Source organism: Aquila chrysaetos, chromosome 3 (assembly GCF_900496995.4).
Source record: "Aquila chrysaetos chrysaetos chromosome 3, bAquChr1.4, whole genome shotgun sequence".
Lineage (NCBI taxonomy): Eukaryota > Metazoa > Chordata > Aves > Accipitriformes > Accipitridae > Aquila > Aquila chrysaetos.
The window spans coordinates 28386785-28400616 of NC_044006.1; the positions used below are offsets into that span (position 1 = coordinate 28386785).

Below are 13832 nucleotides of genomic sequence, written 5' to 3' on the forward strand. Positions count from 1 at the left end.
ACAAATTGATACTGGCTTAATCTCCATGCCTTCCCCAGACACAACCACCACTGACAGTGTAGTATAATATGCACAGCACAGGCCACTAAAGTTGTAAGAGCTCTGCCCTACTACTGAGTACAAGGGGGACTTTACAGACAGTACCGAGACTTTTGTCAATCTTTTTGAAAAAGGACCATCTTTCGCAACAAGGTTGAGAGCTGGCATGAGTTTCCAGGATAAGGCTTTAAACTAAGCTTTCAGTTTGAACTGTCTCTGCCTATGAATCCTCTGCCTTTGTAAGGTAGAAATCACGGGAAACTTGGGAAAGTTGGTTGATCTGCTCAATTGCCACCTACTCTTTGGTCAGGGAAATCAACATAGCTGCAGCTGAGATTTCTCCTGGCTAAGATTCATTTTCTTTCCCTGAAAAGTTGGAGATAAATTTGAATGGAAAAGCAGCATGAACCCACATGAAAATTCCCTCTGCACCAGAACATGATAAACAAAAAACACAAGTCAGAGGCTTCCTGTTAAGGTTCCACAACTGAGCCCCACACATCTGAAGTCTCTAGATAACGTGAGCTGATTCAGCCCCAAATGCTTGCTTACATTAGCTAGCCTAGTAAGACACTGAGGCCTTTAGGAATAGCACTTGGAGATGATCTAAACTACCAGGATTAGAGGAAGCAATCCAGTAATTACAACTGATTACAAGGCCAGTAATCAAACTGTCACTCCAAAAATGATGTGGTGGTAAGAGATGACTTCTGACAGAGACCCCACACAGACAGCTAACAGAGATACCATCATCTTAAACACCACAGATGACTGCTGTGGCTGTCTCTGAACTGAGACCGTACAATCCAAAATGTCACTATATGCCTTTTCTTTTACATTTTCACCTTAACACAAAAAAGGTACATGATGGGTTCTCTGAAATCTAAGGAGGAGTCACGGAAAAGAAGAAAAGAAAGGATAAAGCCAAAATATACTGGTACAAAAATTTACCTCTCACTTTTGTGACATGCCGTGCATAGACTTCATGCAGTTCACAAAGGGAAAGGAAAATAGTGAATCTATTAGCTATGTAGATTTAATGTTCCTCACAGGCAGCTCATAAAGCTTACCATAATACCTTGTAAACAGGAAAACATTTGAAAGCCTGAATCCAGAAGCATGCTAATTACAGAACATCACTTATATGTAAATCAAGAAATCCTAGGCAAGTGGAGGGAAGGAAATGGTTCCATCTCTCCCCATGACCACAAGATGCCACAGTGACAAACCAAAAAAAAAAAAGTAATTAGTGTTTTGTAACTGAGCAGGGCTGGCTCATTCCACCTCAGGCAAATACCTTTATCAATAGGAACAGGAAAAATACTCCTCTTGGAGGTCTCTAAGGTAACATAGACTGTAGAGGTTCAGAAGTCAGAAATAAACATTAGCTACTATACTTGAGAAGCTAAGAATTCCTTGTTATAAAGCAAAATCTTAGTAATGCACTTGTATTCTGTTTTAAAGAAATATATTCTTTCATCCTTAAATCTTGTCTAGCAATTAAGCAGACAGACTAATCTAATACACTGTAGGCACATCACTTTTTGGTGTGGTAAATCTGCTGTTCAAGTGTTGTCTGACAATCCGGGGAAGTTAATCACACATCAGTTTGTGTGGGTTCCCAGGTATCTCTGGAGTAACCCAGAGTTGCCAGGTTATAAAGCAATTTTACCCTCAGGAAGTGCTGCTCAGCAGCTTAGATAAACAGCAAGTTAGCAGGAAGGCAAACTGAGACTCTGAAATCTCTAAAAGCCCCTGATAGACCTTGATGTGTTCCAACTGTAGGCTTATTTTAATGGAGTAGAAAAGGAGAAGCAGAACTGCAGCCTTATACCTGTAACACCTGTGCTAGACAACAGCAGTGGTAAGAAACTTTTCTGTGTGTAGATTGATTTTTGGAGCCAGGGGCAGGAGAGAGGTGTCCACGAGACATGGGCAGCACCAAAAGCTGCCTCCCTTCCCAGGATCTGCCTCCTGCGCTCAGAGGGACCCTCAGAAGCCAAGAGCCCTTACCTGCAAGCTGCCTGGGAAAGCTCCCTGGTGCTCCTCTCTCCCTGGTGCTCCTCTACTGCAAAAAGATTACATATTTATTCTGAGTGCTTTCTCCCCCTTGTGTTTGCACTCTCTACGTTGCTGGTTTTGTACTTCTGCCACTCAGAAGTCTCTAGAACACTGCTGGCAAGTTACAACCACCACAGCTTAAATTCTGATACATGTACATTGCCCATCTTATTTCTAACCCCAGCTACACCTCATCCTTGCAACATAGCAGCAATGCACTTCATAATCAAAATTGATTTTGTTTCTTACAGTGTAAATTATTTTCTTTAAAAAAAAAAATCATTCCTGATATCTTTGTGCATTTTATTTATAAGATAATTATTTTTTCCCCCAATGTTTTTAAGAAAGTTATTTTTAACTGTTCCTTTTTGGATCTTCCAATGAATGGAAATCATTATTGACCTTGTAAAGTATCCCAGCCATGCAGAAGAAATGGGTCAGGAAAAAAATAAAGCTGAGAGGCATAGAGAAAGATCATCTTTGAAAATGAAATAAGACTTGTTCCACTTTTGTATGAGGCCTGAAATGCATTTACATTTAGGTTACGTTATTATTATTATTATTATTATTATTATTATTATTATTATTATTATTACTACTATTCTTTTCTGATTAGGTGTAAGAAAACAAAAATCACAATGAGGGTAGTCAAGCACTGGAACAGGTTGCCCAGAAGGGAACTCCATCCTTGAAGATAGTCAAAACCTGACTAGACAGGGTCTAGAGCACCCTGCACTAACCCGACCTGCCTTGAGCCAGCAGTTGGATAAATTATTAACCCAAGATTATTGAATGATCGTATTTATACCTTTCTTATAGTGTGAAGGGGCTACTAAGAGGAAGCAAGATTACCAGTATATGCAGTCTAATCATGGAAAGCTGCCTTAAAACGGCCCCAGAGTAAGAAGCAATCAGACCTGTAGCTCTTACTCTCAGGAATGAGTCTAGAGCTACAAGTGAGCCGTGACAGCTCACCCCAGGTACGTAAACACATTACCTCCCCACATCTCTGCTTCCTACCACTTCAGAAGCGAACAAGTACCTGCCAGGCACACAGAGTCTGTTGCCCAGGAAAAGGAAGGGTCTGGAATAAACGCTGCTGTATGCAGTTAGAGGTCTCACTGTAGCAGCTGCTTTTGGTAAAGGAGACTTGGAAAAATATCCCCAGGCAGGACAACTTCTAAAGAGAGAACGCATAATGAAATTAGCATAGATAATTTAATGAAAGGGGAAGGACAGAAAGAAGCATCATTATGGAAATTTAATTAATAAACAATTACAGCAAAAGTATCTATTTCAAGGTTGTGGGGTTTGGTTTTTTTAATTATTTAAAAAAAGCTATTAGCACTGAACTATGGGAGGAAATTGTACCTGTTACTAATGTGGTAAAGTGAACATCTAAAGTACTGAAAGGATTGGAGAATAGCTTGGAAGTACAAAGCACTAGTTGTCTGAGGCTCTCAAGATCCTATTACCAATATCAAAGACCTTGCAGAAAGATGGTTCTGTTGGGCAAAAGTGTTTGAACCCTGCAGGGAGACAGTAATTCATCCCTGCTGACCCCCTGTTCTCTGAGTAAATCTATTCTGGATATAAATGGTGTTTTTGACATCTGGCAGTCCTATAGCAGGAAACCCTGGCCCAGAAGAAAGATGATGACAGGACTAGATTTACTAGCTAGTTAGCAAGAAAAGCCAATTATCAAAAGGGTTCCTGCATCATATGTGCACTTTTTCAGAAGCAGGATGAGTTACTACAGTACTATACCACAGATATAATTCTGCCTTCCTCATGGAAAGTCAAATAAGTTTTTCTGTCTAATAGAATTGTCCAAACACCATTGTATCAGTTGGATAAATGTTGCCATAACCACTACAAGGCATGAGACACAGAGTGGCTGGCCAAAATCGGACAATGACATAGTGGGGTTACAATCAAATTTCTGTATTATGTAAAGGGATTGAGATTTTCCTGTGTCACGTTGGGAAATTTGAGAGCCCCTTCAGATGCTTCACTACTGCACAGAGGTATAAAAGAGCCTTCCTTTTAGATGGGAAGCAAACTCTTTGCCCCTGTAAACTAAGAAAAATGTTATCTTTAATACATACGCTCCAAGTTGTTTTGATGAATTACTTTTACGGTACACTTTAACAGGATTACAAAAAAATCCATAGAATTCTCCAAAATTAGAAATGGTAAATTAGTTACACTGATCTATTCTTTAGGACCTTTAAACTAGTGATGGGCTTGGTCAATAAACTGCCTGCTGAGTTTGCTCTCTCCAGCAAGCCCTTGATGCAACTCAGCCTTTGCTCAGAGACCCGTGTCCTTGGGTACCCTAACACCTCCATCATCAGAAATGTTCAAGTTTGATGGTGCTGAGATCTGACACCAAAAAGACATCCTCCTTGTCTCATGAATAATTTTGCATCTCTGAATTGAACTTATATCCTTAATTATAAAAATGTGAATACAGTACTTTTTTATTTAATAAGAAAATAACTGAAAAAAGGCTCGGTATCTTACCATGCTTTTGAAGTAAATATGACCTTTTGATGCACGTGTTGATACCCTTCCAATCACAGCTGCTTCCCATTTCCACTGCATTTGTCTTCTGTTTTTCTACAAAGATAAAACCACTTGGGCCAAAGTCTGCACCTGGGCTCTCTGTACATGGTTGTACATGAAAGGTGCTGGGCCTGATAGCATGCAGGGACTGCATGCAAGCAATTCTTAGTGAATTCAGTGGAGACTAACTTGGCTTGCAGCAGCTTCAGAAACATGCCCAATGGAAGTATCCAAGGGGAGAGCATAGGGGCAAAGACCATAAGTGCAATGGAGCAAAGAGAGGGGGTCTATCTTCCAGGGCAATTCCAGCAAATCTCTAGACAGCATCACCCAAAACAAACTTTCCAGAAGCATTTAACAGTGGCAAAGATTAAATGATTTGTGAGTCAAAGATGACACTGTAATCTCTTGCTCTCAATAGCAGAAAGATTATCAATCACGAAACATTATCTAAGTTACACTGATCCATTAAAATAAATTACATGACTTCAGCACCTGTTGTGCAGAATACTAACATCCAAAGTTCAAAGCAGCAAAACAATAGGTATCTGCTCATGCATTTATCAAATGCTAGGTTAGATGAGAAAAACGGAGCTACTAGACCACTACTGGATTTCAGGAATCTCTCTTCATTTCCTCAAGTGCGTGATATGCACTGTGGTATCCTGAGTGATACCAAAGCTATAGCAGAAAACACATTACATGCACAGGAGTTCTGAATCTAAAGCAAGTACAACGTGTCTGAGGATATTGCTGATGTGACTGGAAAAGCAAAATGAACATGTACATAAACCCGTATTTCCAACCTTTGGCACCTGCAGTTAGGCTCCACCAGACCCAAAGTAAAGATGTACCATTCCCCATGGCATGCTGCCAGGTACAGACTGGTCTGATGGTTTCTACGTAAATTACTCTATCCCCTATCCTGGAGAACAACTGTATGATCAACAAGTGACTCGAGCAGTGTTGAAGGTTGTAGGCCTTACCTAGTATCTTCAGCAGGATCTGGAAGACAGGGAGTGGTGCAGACCACATCAGAAATTATAGCTGCCCACAAATTTTAATGCTGGAGCATGGAAAGCCACACATTCCCGGCTCCTGACAGATTCAAGCAGGAAGTACTGTAAGGACCACACAGCCTCTTTTCAATCTCCTGGAAGTAGCAGCACTACTGCCTGCTCCCCAGTCCTCACCTGTTTCTCGTAAAGGGTGTTAAGCAACGAGCTTCTGCTTGGAAAGAGTGAACTCTTTGTCAACTTTCCCCTTACCTTAAGATCAAACGAGCCTGGAAGGCAGCCAGTGTCCCCCAAAAAACAGTCACAATTTTCTGTGTCTTCCCAAATCTCGCAAGTTAGTAGAGTTAGTCACATTAGGGACTGAACTGATGTGTGCAAGAAAAAGCAATAATAGGGATGAAGAAAACAATGTGATAAATGAAGGAGAAGAGAATAGGAAAGGGCTGTGATTTTTTTCTCCCTTGTTGTCTAGCATCTTCTTTCCAAGATACAAAATCACATGGTGTTGCATCTCACAACAGGAGGCACCTCTGGTGCCTCAGGTACCACTTGGCACTAGCTTGCACCTGACCTGGGGTCGGGTGTCCTCAACCAGGCTGCATTCTTCTGCCACGCTGGGACACAAGACACCAGTCAAAGCTGGGCGTTGACACGATGGTTTGTGTGTCCAGAACACAGGGTCACCCAGCAGCACTGGCACAACAGTGCCCTTCTGCCTCCATATGTGAGACAAGCCTAGCTGCAGAAGAATAAGAAGGCTGGAACCAGTTGCATCAGTCTTACGTTCAGCTAGTGAGATGACTCTACAAATATTTGTCTTTCCTAGGTAGAGTATTGGCCAGGCAAGAGTTGGGCTGTTGGACTGCAAGGGAAGTTACTGCTGTCCCTTGACAACGTCTGGGAAAGAAAACAACAAGCAGATCCAGCATGCCCACAGCTGGCTTAAAAATAAAAAATGGAACAGAAAAGAGAGGAAAAATCCTGGTTCTTTTATTATCACCTTTTCTGAGGCTCTTTCCAACTTTGTAAAGCCATAACAGCCCTACACAAACCCCTCCCCTCTTTCCAGCAGAGGAGCTTTCAGAAACTCTGTTCCTTAAAGAAAAAAAGGAAGAAGAACGTACCATGCAGCAGGGAACATTTATTTTCAGGGTACAACTTTTAAGTAATTCCCAATAGTTCAGACTGCGAACAGACTAGAGATGAGACACTAAGCAGGGACTATGGAAACTAAAGTCTTATCTGCAGTTGTACCCATGCACTGGCAAGTCACTTCTTCACTCTGTGCCTCTGTTTCCACCTCTCACCTTTTAATCTATCTTCCCTATCTCAGCTTTGAAGCTAGCTCTCAAACATTTGCATTGAACTTATACCTTCAAAAATCTGGCCTTAGTTCTTTAGGACAGAAACTACTCCAGTACACAGAAAAGAAGATCTACTCTTCATGGGAGACACCAGACACTACTCTGATAAAAAAAGCAACTAATAAAAATTTGAAAGTTAACAAACAAGAATAGATCTGTGCGTCAAAAGTAGGTCCCAAATGCCTCAAGGCTCAGTGTCATTAGCACTAAAACTTCAGTTAAATATTACCACAACTTCTTGACCACTGCCTTGGGAATTAGATGATGTCCAGTCTCTGATGCATTGATATAGTGTCTATGCTTGTTTAGGGTTAAGTAGCTGAGACAAGAGATAACATAAGCTGTGGTCTCTGTGACTGGGAACTACAGCTTAGTGAAGAAAGACTTGCTCTGACTTCAGCGTGCCTAAGATCAGGCATTATTCCTCATGTAAAGCATTCCAGTTCACGTTGAGAGAGCTTTCTGAAACTCCTATTACCAACCTCTCAGAGCTCTCACTTCAATCTCAGCTTTGTGCAAGCAGATATTTTGTAATTTCTTTAAGCACTGCCATGAAAAGTGGAGAGCAGGTAGTGTGGGGACCAGCCAGGCTGTCCCAGCGTGCTGATCCCAGCCCCGATCTCCATGGTACAAACAAAATATGTCCAAGTGCCAAAACAAGTTGTGGAAAGGGAGAGAAAGACAGAGAAAAATCTGATTTGCGGACAAGTCTCTCAGTTAAGATACCACAGCGCAACCATGCAGGAAGCTGAGAAATAGCTGTCTAATGTCTTGTGTGGAGTGACCTATGTTTCCGTTCATGATGGGTTGCTGCCTACAATCCTGGCACAGAAACACTTTGTAAGAGAAAAACTAACAGGAAATGCAACAATGGCAAAGACTAAAGGGATGATCAAAGGACCCAAAGCAAAGGGTTCTTGATGAACTTCAACAGCCCTGAACTGGGAAGCACCTTCATCCAGACTCAGACTGTGCTCCCCTCTTCCCAAAGCTAAGCCTGGCTCAAATAGGAATATTAAACTACTATGAGGGTACCAGGCTGAGGAAAAGAAGGAGGAATTTAAAAATTGTGTGTAGGGTGGAAGATAATCAAAAAGCATCAATAAGACTACTACATGTGCAAGGAGATGAAGAGAAAGAACCTCAAAACTATGGTATGTCTTCCTTGGGAGAGAAACAAGCAGTAGATGCATGTTTTGGGGCACAAGTCTCTCTCATTGCTTCATATCTGTTTTTTCTCTGACACCTTTAACCATTCTGCTAAATAGTCTTCACACTGTTGAAGATGCTTCTGTGTTGCTCCAGTTTTTACTGTCTGTGGACTCCTGAAGGTTAAAGTCATGCAGCATAGTCTAATTTGCTCAAAGGTATAGCAGAATGGACTTCAACAGCCTTATCTCTATTTTCTCCCTTCATGCACTCTTTCATAAAGTGAAGCGCATGTGATTTGAGAGACATTGGGGTAATGAAAATGGAGACAGGAAAATATTTTAGTGAACTGGACTTGTCAACAGCCTGTCCAGAAAAAGGAAAACTTTGCAAATACTCCAGCTTCATTAAAGCTTTTGTTGGTATGACTGTGCCTCATTTATTTGGAAACATCTGAGGCTACAACATCCTTCAGTTATTTGTACTTTGAAAGTGGCCTTTATATCGGCTTCCTAAAGCAATGCAAAAGACGTATTTTCTAGAGAGTGCCCCAGATGAAAGGGCTGATTGTCAGTTTTGGGGACATTTCTGTACATATTCCATAAAAGCACACATATGGCATATATTGACCATGACCTAGAACATATGTCTTCTACCTGCAGATCTACCAGGATCTCTCAGACCTCTGACTTTAGCTGCATGCTTTTTTTACCATTATTTCCCTGCTAGTCAATAGGAATAACTATAATTTCTGTTCTCTGCAAGGCCTATCATCCATCTTTGCTATTGATAAAAATGTAGGAACAACAACAGCAACAAATTTAAACAACTGCTGTATAAGCTTCCACATAGAAGTGCCACACAGGTGACTGGTTACACTTGGAAATCGTTTTCTTAGTTGCTGGGTTGTAAAACAATCTATAGAAAGGCCAGTAGATTAACAGGGGTCCCAGGTATCTGGCTATCTTCAGTGCAATTCTGAATAGTGTCAAAACTTTTCTCATCATTTTAAGGATATGCTAGTTTGATACTGTGCTTACAGGACAATGCTGCATCGCACCTCTGTGAAATGGTCCCTTGCACATTCTCTCTTTGTACTGCTGTATAAGCCAAAAAAGTGTGCCAGAAATTGCAGTGAAGGAGAGCATGTTTACTTTCCTGGAAAAGCCATTATAGGCTGGTTCTTTCACTGCAGTGCCCTCCAAGCCTTAACACAAAGTATACATCCCTAGTGGCATGTAGCCTCTCTTCCCTCCTCCTTCCTCTCCCCAAGCCCCAGCCATTTCATGGTTACAGTGGATGGTTACTGTTTATCACTGGCTGTCATAAAAACCCAAATTGCTAGACTTCCACAGACATGCAAAACTGGCCATAGTGCAACATTGCCTCTGCAGCTGTTAAGGCTTTTTGTTTGCTGGGTATTAATAGGAGATGAGTTCTGCTCTGCCGGCATTCATGCTGTAATTTGGAAGCAACTCCCTCTCTGGCTCACACCAATTACATATCTGTCTGGCAACATTATGTTGCAAGTTTGTAATATGCAAAGTGGAAAGGCATAAGCTTCTCTGGGAAAGATATTAGTCCTTTTCAAGGTGAAAAAGTAGATCACTGACACAAACTTTAAACATCTGTGGTATCTGAAAATGCTGCATGGGTATGAATTAAGAAATTATCTTTGTTTTGAAAAGTGATAGGGCTCTCTAGATGGTGTTAAACCAGGCTATCAGCAAATTCAAAAGCAATGTGTATTTTACCCAAATACCCCCAAAACACAGAAGCATGTTCCAAAAAGAGAAAACTATTTTGCATTGTCATTGACCTACCACACAAAAAGCACTTTCTTAACCTAGTGAGATTTTAAATATACCTGAAAAAGTAACCCTTAATGACTCCAACTGGGCAATCCACTGAGAATAACGTGGAAGTATAGCTTAAACAACAGAGAAGCATCTGAAATTGCAGAATTTCAGTTTTACAGAAGTACAAGAAGTGCAGTTAACACAAAAAATGGTTTCAATTTCTTGCCATGCTTTCCTTTGTGTTCGCCACTCCTGATGCACTTCTACAAATCTCTCACAGTATTGCTAGTTTCTTTTGCCCATAGCAGCAGCATGTACACAATTTCTGTCTAGCATCGTCCTCCAGGCTGATGGGTTTTGCCAGTAATTATCATTACAATTGTGTCCAATAGAAGATTTCTGTTGTGATAATCTGCCACTATGAAGAAAATAACTTACAGCCACTTTTGCCTTTACTCACTCCTATTCCAGGTCCAGACCATTGCATGCAAATTACTATCTACAGTGATTAGAAGTCAGTATTTTAGTAAGCACCTAAATAGTGGTTTTATGTATAATGACTACAGGTTACATAGTTAGAGTGTCATATTTCATTTGCTTGTTAATTTTCAAAAATGCAGGAAAGAAAGGATAACTAATTGAAGAACATTAAGGCTTTTGAACAAAATACTCCCAAACACATTATATATGCCTCCAGAATCAAAGTATAGAAAATGAGTAATAACTCTCTATTTACTTGGCCTCATTCCTAATGCTTATTTTTTCATATTAATGGGAATTTCACTGTTGCACATCAGCGAATCTTTTAATACCTTTGATTTTTCTAGTTCCCTCATATAGCTCTCTAATAAAAAAAAGTTCAAAAATGTCTTTTTAAGTTCTTTATGTCAACTGTCTGGCTGGTCACAGCATAAGGGTAATTTCCTTAAATGTGGTACAAAAACACCCTGTGGGGAGTCCTAAAGTCTAACTGTTGGCAAAAGAAAAACTTTGACTTCTGAGGTTGGACAGGATGATCCCTACGGTCCCCCGATAATGAGCCTATTTTACCTCACACAATAGCACCACCAAAAATGTTAAACCTTTATATGTTTCAAGAACAGGAACCAAACCAGCCTGTGTGGGGTGCCTTAAGTTCTTGGGAACTTTAAATTCTTTACGTAAGGCAAATTCTTTATTTGGTCATACTGTGATTTCTCCTTTGTGATGGCTCCTGCCAGCTACGATGGGCCAAACACTGCAGTGAATACCATAACGTTTTCTGAAGCACTGTGTGGTTGATAAATTGCCAATATTGACTCATGTGGTGAACAGATACCAAGATACAGATAGTTACAGGAAAAGCAAAAGCAGAAATTAAGGGCTGCCTTCGCAGGTGAGTTACTCTGTTTTATACAGAATTAATGCTATAATCAGCAAGACTCCAATCAATAGCAAACTAAGCTATAATACAATGCATAGTAAAGCAATCCAGATGATACCTTGAAAATAAATTACTACATCTTAGCTACCTAATACATGCCTTGACAACCACTAAATAAAAAGACTACCGATCTCAGGAAGTGCCTGAGCTACAGATTAACAGGAGCTAAGAATACTCCAGCTAGAAGACTCACTAACACTTGCTTACCTTTATACCCTCCTCAAGTCTACACTATTGGCCGTTTTTGGAGACAGGACACCGGGTCAGGTTAACTTTGGACCAACATGGCAATTCTTATACCACGTTACTACTGAACATACCCCTTGGCCCTGTCTTCCAGGTTCTCTCAGTTCTGTAGCGAATGGCAAGAAAAAGAAAATAGATTTCTTTGGTGAGTTTGATTCTGATGACCAGTATCTTTCTGATTCCTGCAAATACCACCATATTGTGTGCTATGCAACATAAAAGGAAGATATGATCTCTGTTCAAAAAATAAAAGTGTGAAGGAAGGTGGTTTACACCATCCTCTTTGGATAGAAAATACATGAGGTTTTCAGATACAGCAGTTTTTAACATAACATTTAATCAACTGCAAAGCTGTGTACTTTCATATGTAAGTCACAACAATGAGCAGGAACCCTCAAATATGCCTTTAGATATATAAAATTCACATACATCAACATTTTTCACTGCTTTAACTTCCCACTTCAATAGTCAAGTGGCTCTAAGAGTATCCGCATGTGCTGTTATTTACTACTGCCTACTTCATTTTCTCCTATTTTAATTCTGGACAGGGCAATGATTTGTCCTTGATGAGGGCGCTTCTACATAATCTCAGGGCTGAGATTCACAACCTAGTCATGGCAGCATAACAAATTACCACAAGGCAGCAACTCGTCAAGCGTGGGCTGCCCAACTACAGTGTAGTATGACTTAGTTTTAAGCACCCGTGAAAGATGGTTATGCTAGGTTGCATTTTCTTATGGTAGGGCAAGTGAAGAATGTACACGCAATCAATTAACAACAGCTACTTGTCTCAGCTAATGGGGGCAACTTATTAAGCTGACATATTTCATTGTGCAGTTGAGACTTTAATGAAATGTGGCCCACCTGAAGAGACTTTCTCCTAAGCATTTCTCACACTGCCTCTTTCTTTTCTGTTGTAGATTAGGCAGGAAAGCTACCGCAGCGCAGTCCCACTTCCACCCTTCCTCAATAAACTGAGGTCCTAAGGCCTCATCAAAACCAAGTTCTGGGATTTTATATCTCCTCCCCACACTTCTTTAACAGCTAAAAGAAAGCATGATCAGTCTCATGGATTAGTAACCACAGCTCAAAGAAGCAGCTGCAAATTAGTCTGCTTTAAAGGTTAGATCCTGTAATGTATTTCTGCCTCCAAATCAGGATAACTAAAACCAGTGTTCTCATATATTAAACAATTTCCCATAAATGTATTTTTCAAAACACAGGATATAAGCATCCCGTATGTCCTGTAGACATTTCAGCAGCTCCCTTAATTCTTTAGAACAACATTCTCAATTTAACTTAACACTAGGAATTACAGATCATCAGCAGTGCTTCATACTGCAAAGAGATAACCTGTTTCTACAGCTGAGTACCTGTAAAATGTCTGCATGTAGCATCCTTGCTGATAACCAGATACTTAAGGTCAAAGTCATAGATTAATCTCATCAAGTACAACTCATATCCTTTCCAAATCCTTTAGAATTTAGGCTATGTCAAAGATTCCATTGATTGCTCTCAAATTCAGACAGTCTTAAACAGATATACCTGACTATTATGCAATTTATATATGCTTTTACAAAACTTTGAATTTTGCCCAGCAGGCTAAGGTAGATCATTGGAAACATTCAGTACAACTGAAAAACTGAAATTGTTGCATGCTAGGCTTCTTCATGCTTAACTCCTCCTTAAGGGTACATGTAGCTCTTCCACCACAAATGTTTTGCTATAAATCTCAGTCCAGTCTTTTGAGTACCCTATTTTCTGTTCTCCAAAGACGACCATGAATTCTTTTCACACTAGCACATGGTAACTCTTTGAAAAGAAGAAGGGCTTGAACGGTCAGGTTCACTTCGGTCAGGAATGTGGGACTGCCAAGCCTTAAAATGTTAACTTGCTGTACAAGGTACTTTGCAGAAGCAAATTCAGTGTTTCTGTATTTTGATTGTGAAGCGGGGTGGAAAAGAGTTACACTGCATTGCATCAGATGCTCTGGGTAATATATGAATATGAGGAACAATTAATATGAAATCAGTGTACCTTGCTGCAACTACATATTGTTATACTTTTATCAGTCTCAATGATGATCAGAACTCGACCCTTTTTACCTCTGAATCCACCTGAATCTGGTGGAAGTCAGATGCACCATGAAGTTTTCCAATTGAAAGTC

At 40.3% G+C, this 13832-nt stretch overlaps 1 protein-coding gene across 4 annotated transcripts in view; it reads right to left on the minus strand.

The window, feature by feature from the left end:
• HECW1 (HECT, C2 and WW domain containing E3 ubiquitin protein ligase 1) overlaps positions 1 to 13832 on the minus strand; it is a 282245-nt gene that overhangs the window by 157604 nt on the left and 110809 nt on the right. The gene's annotated exons all lie outside the window — the stretch shown is intronic.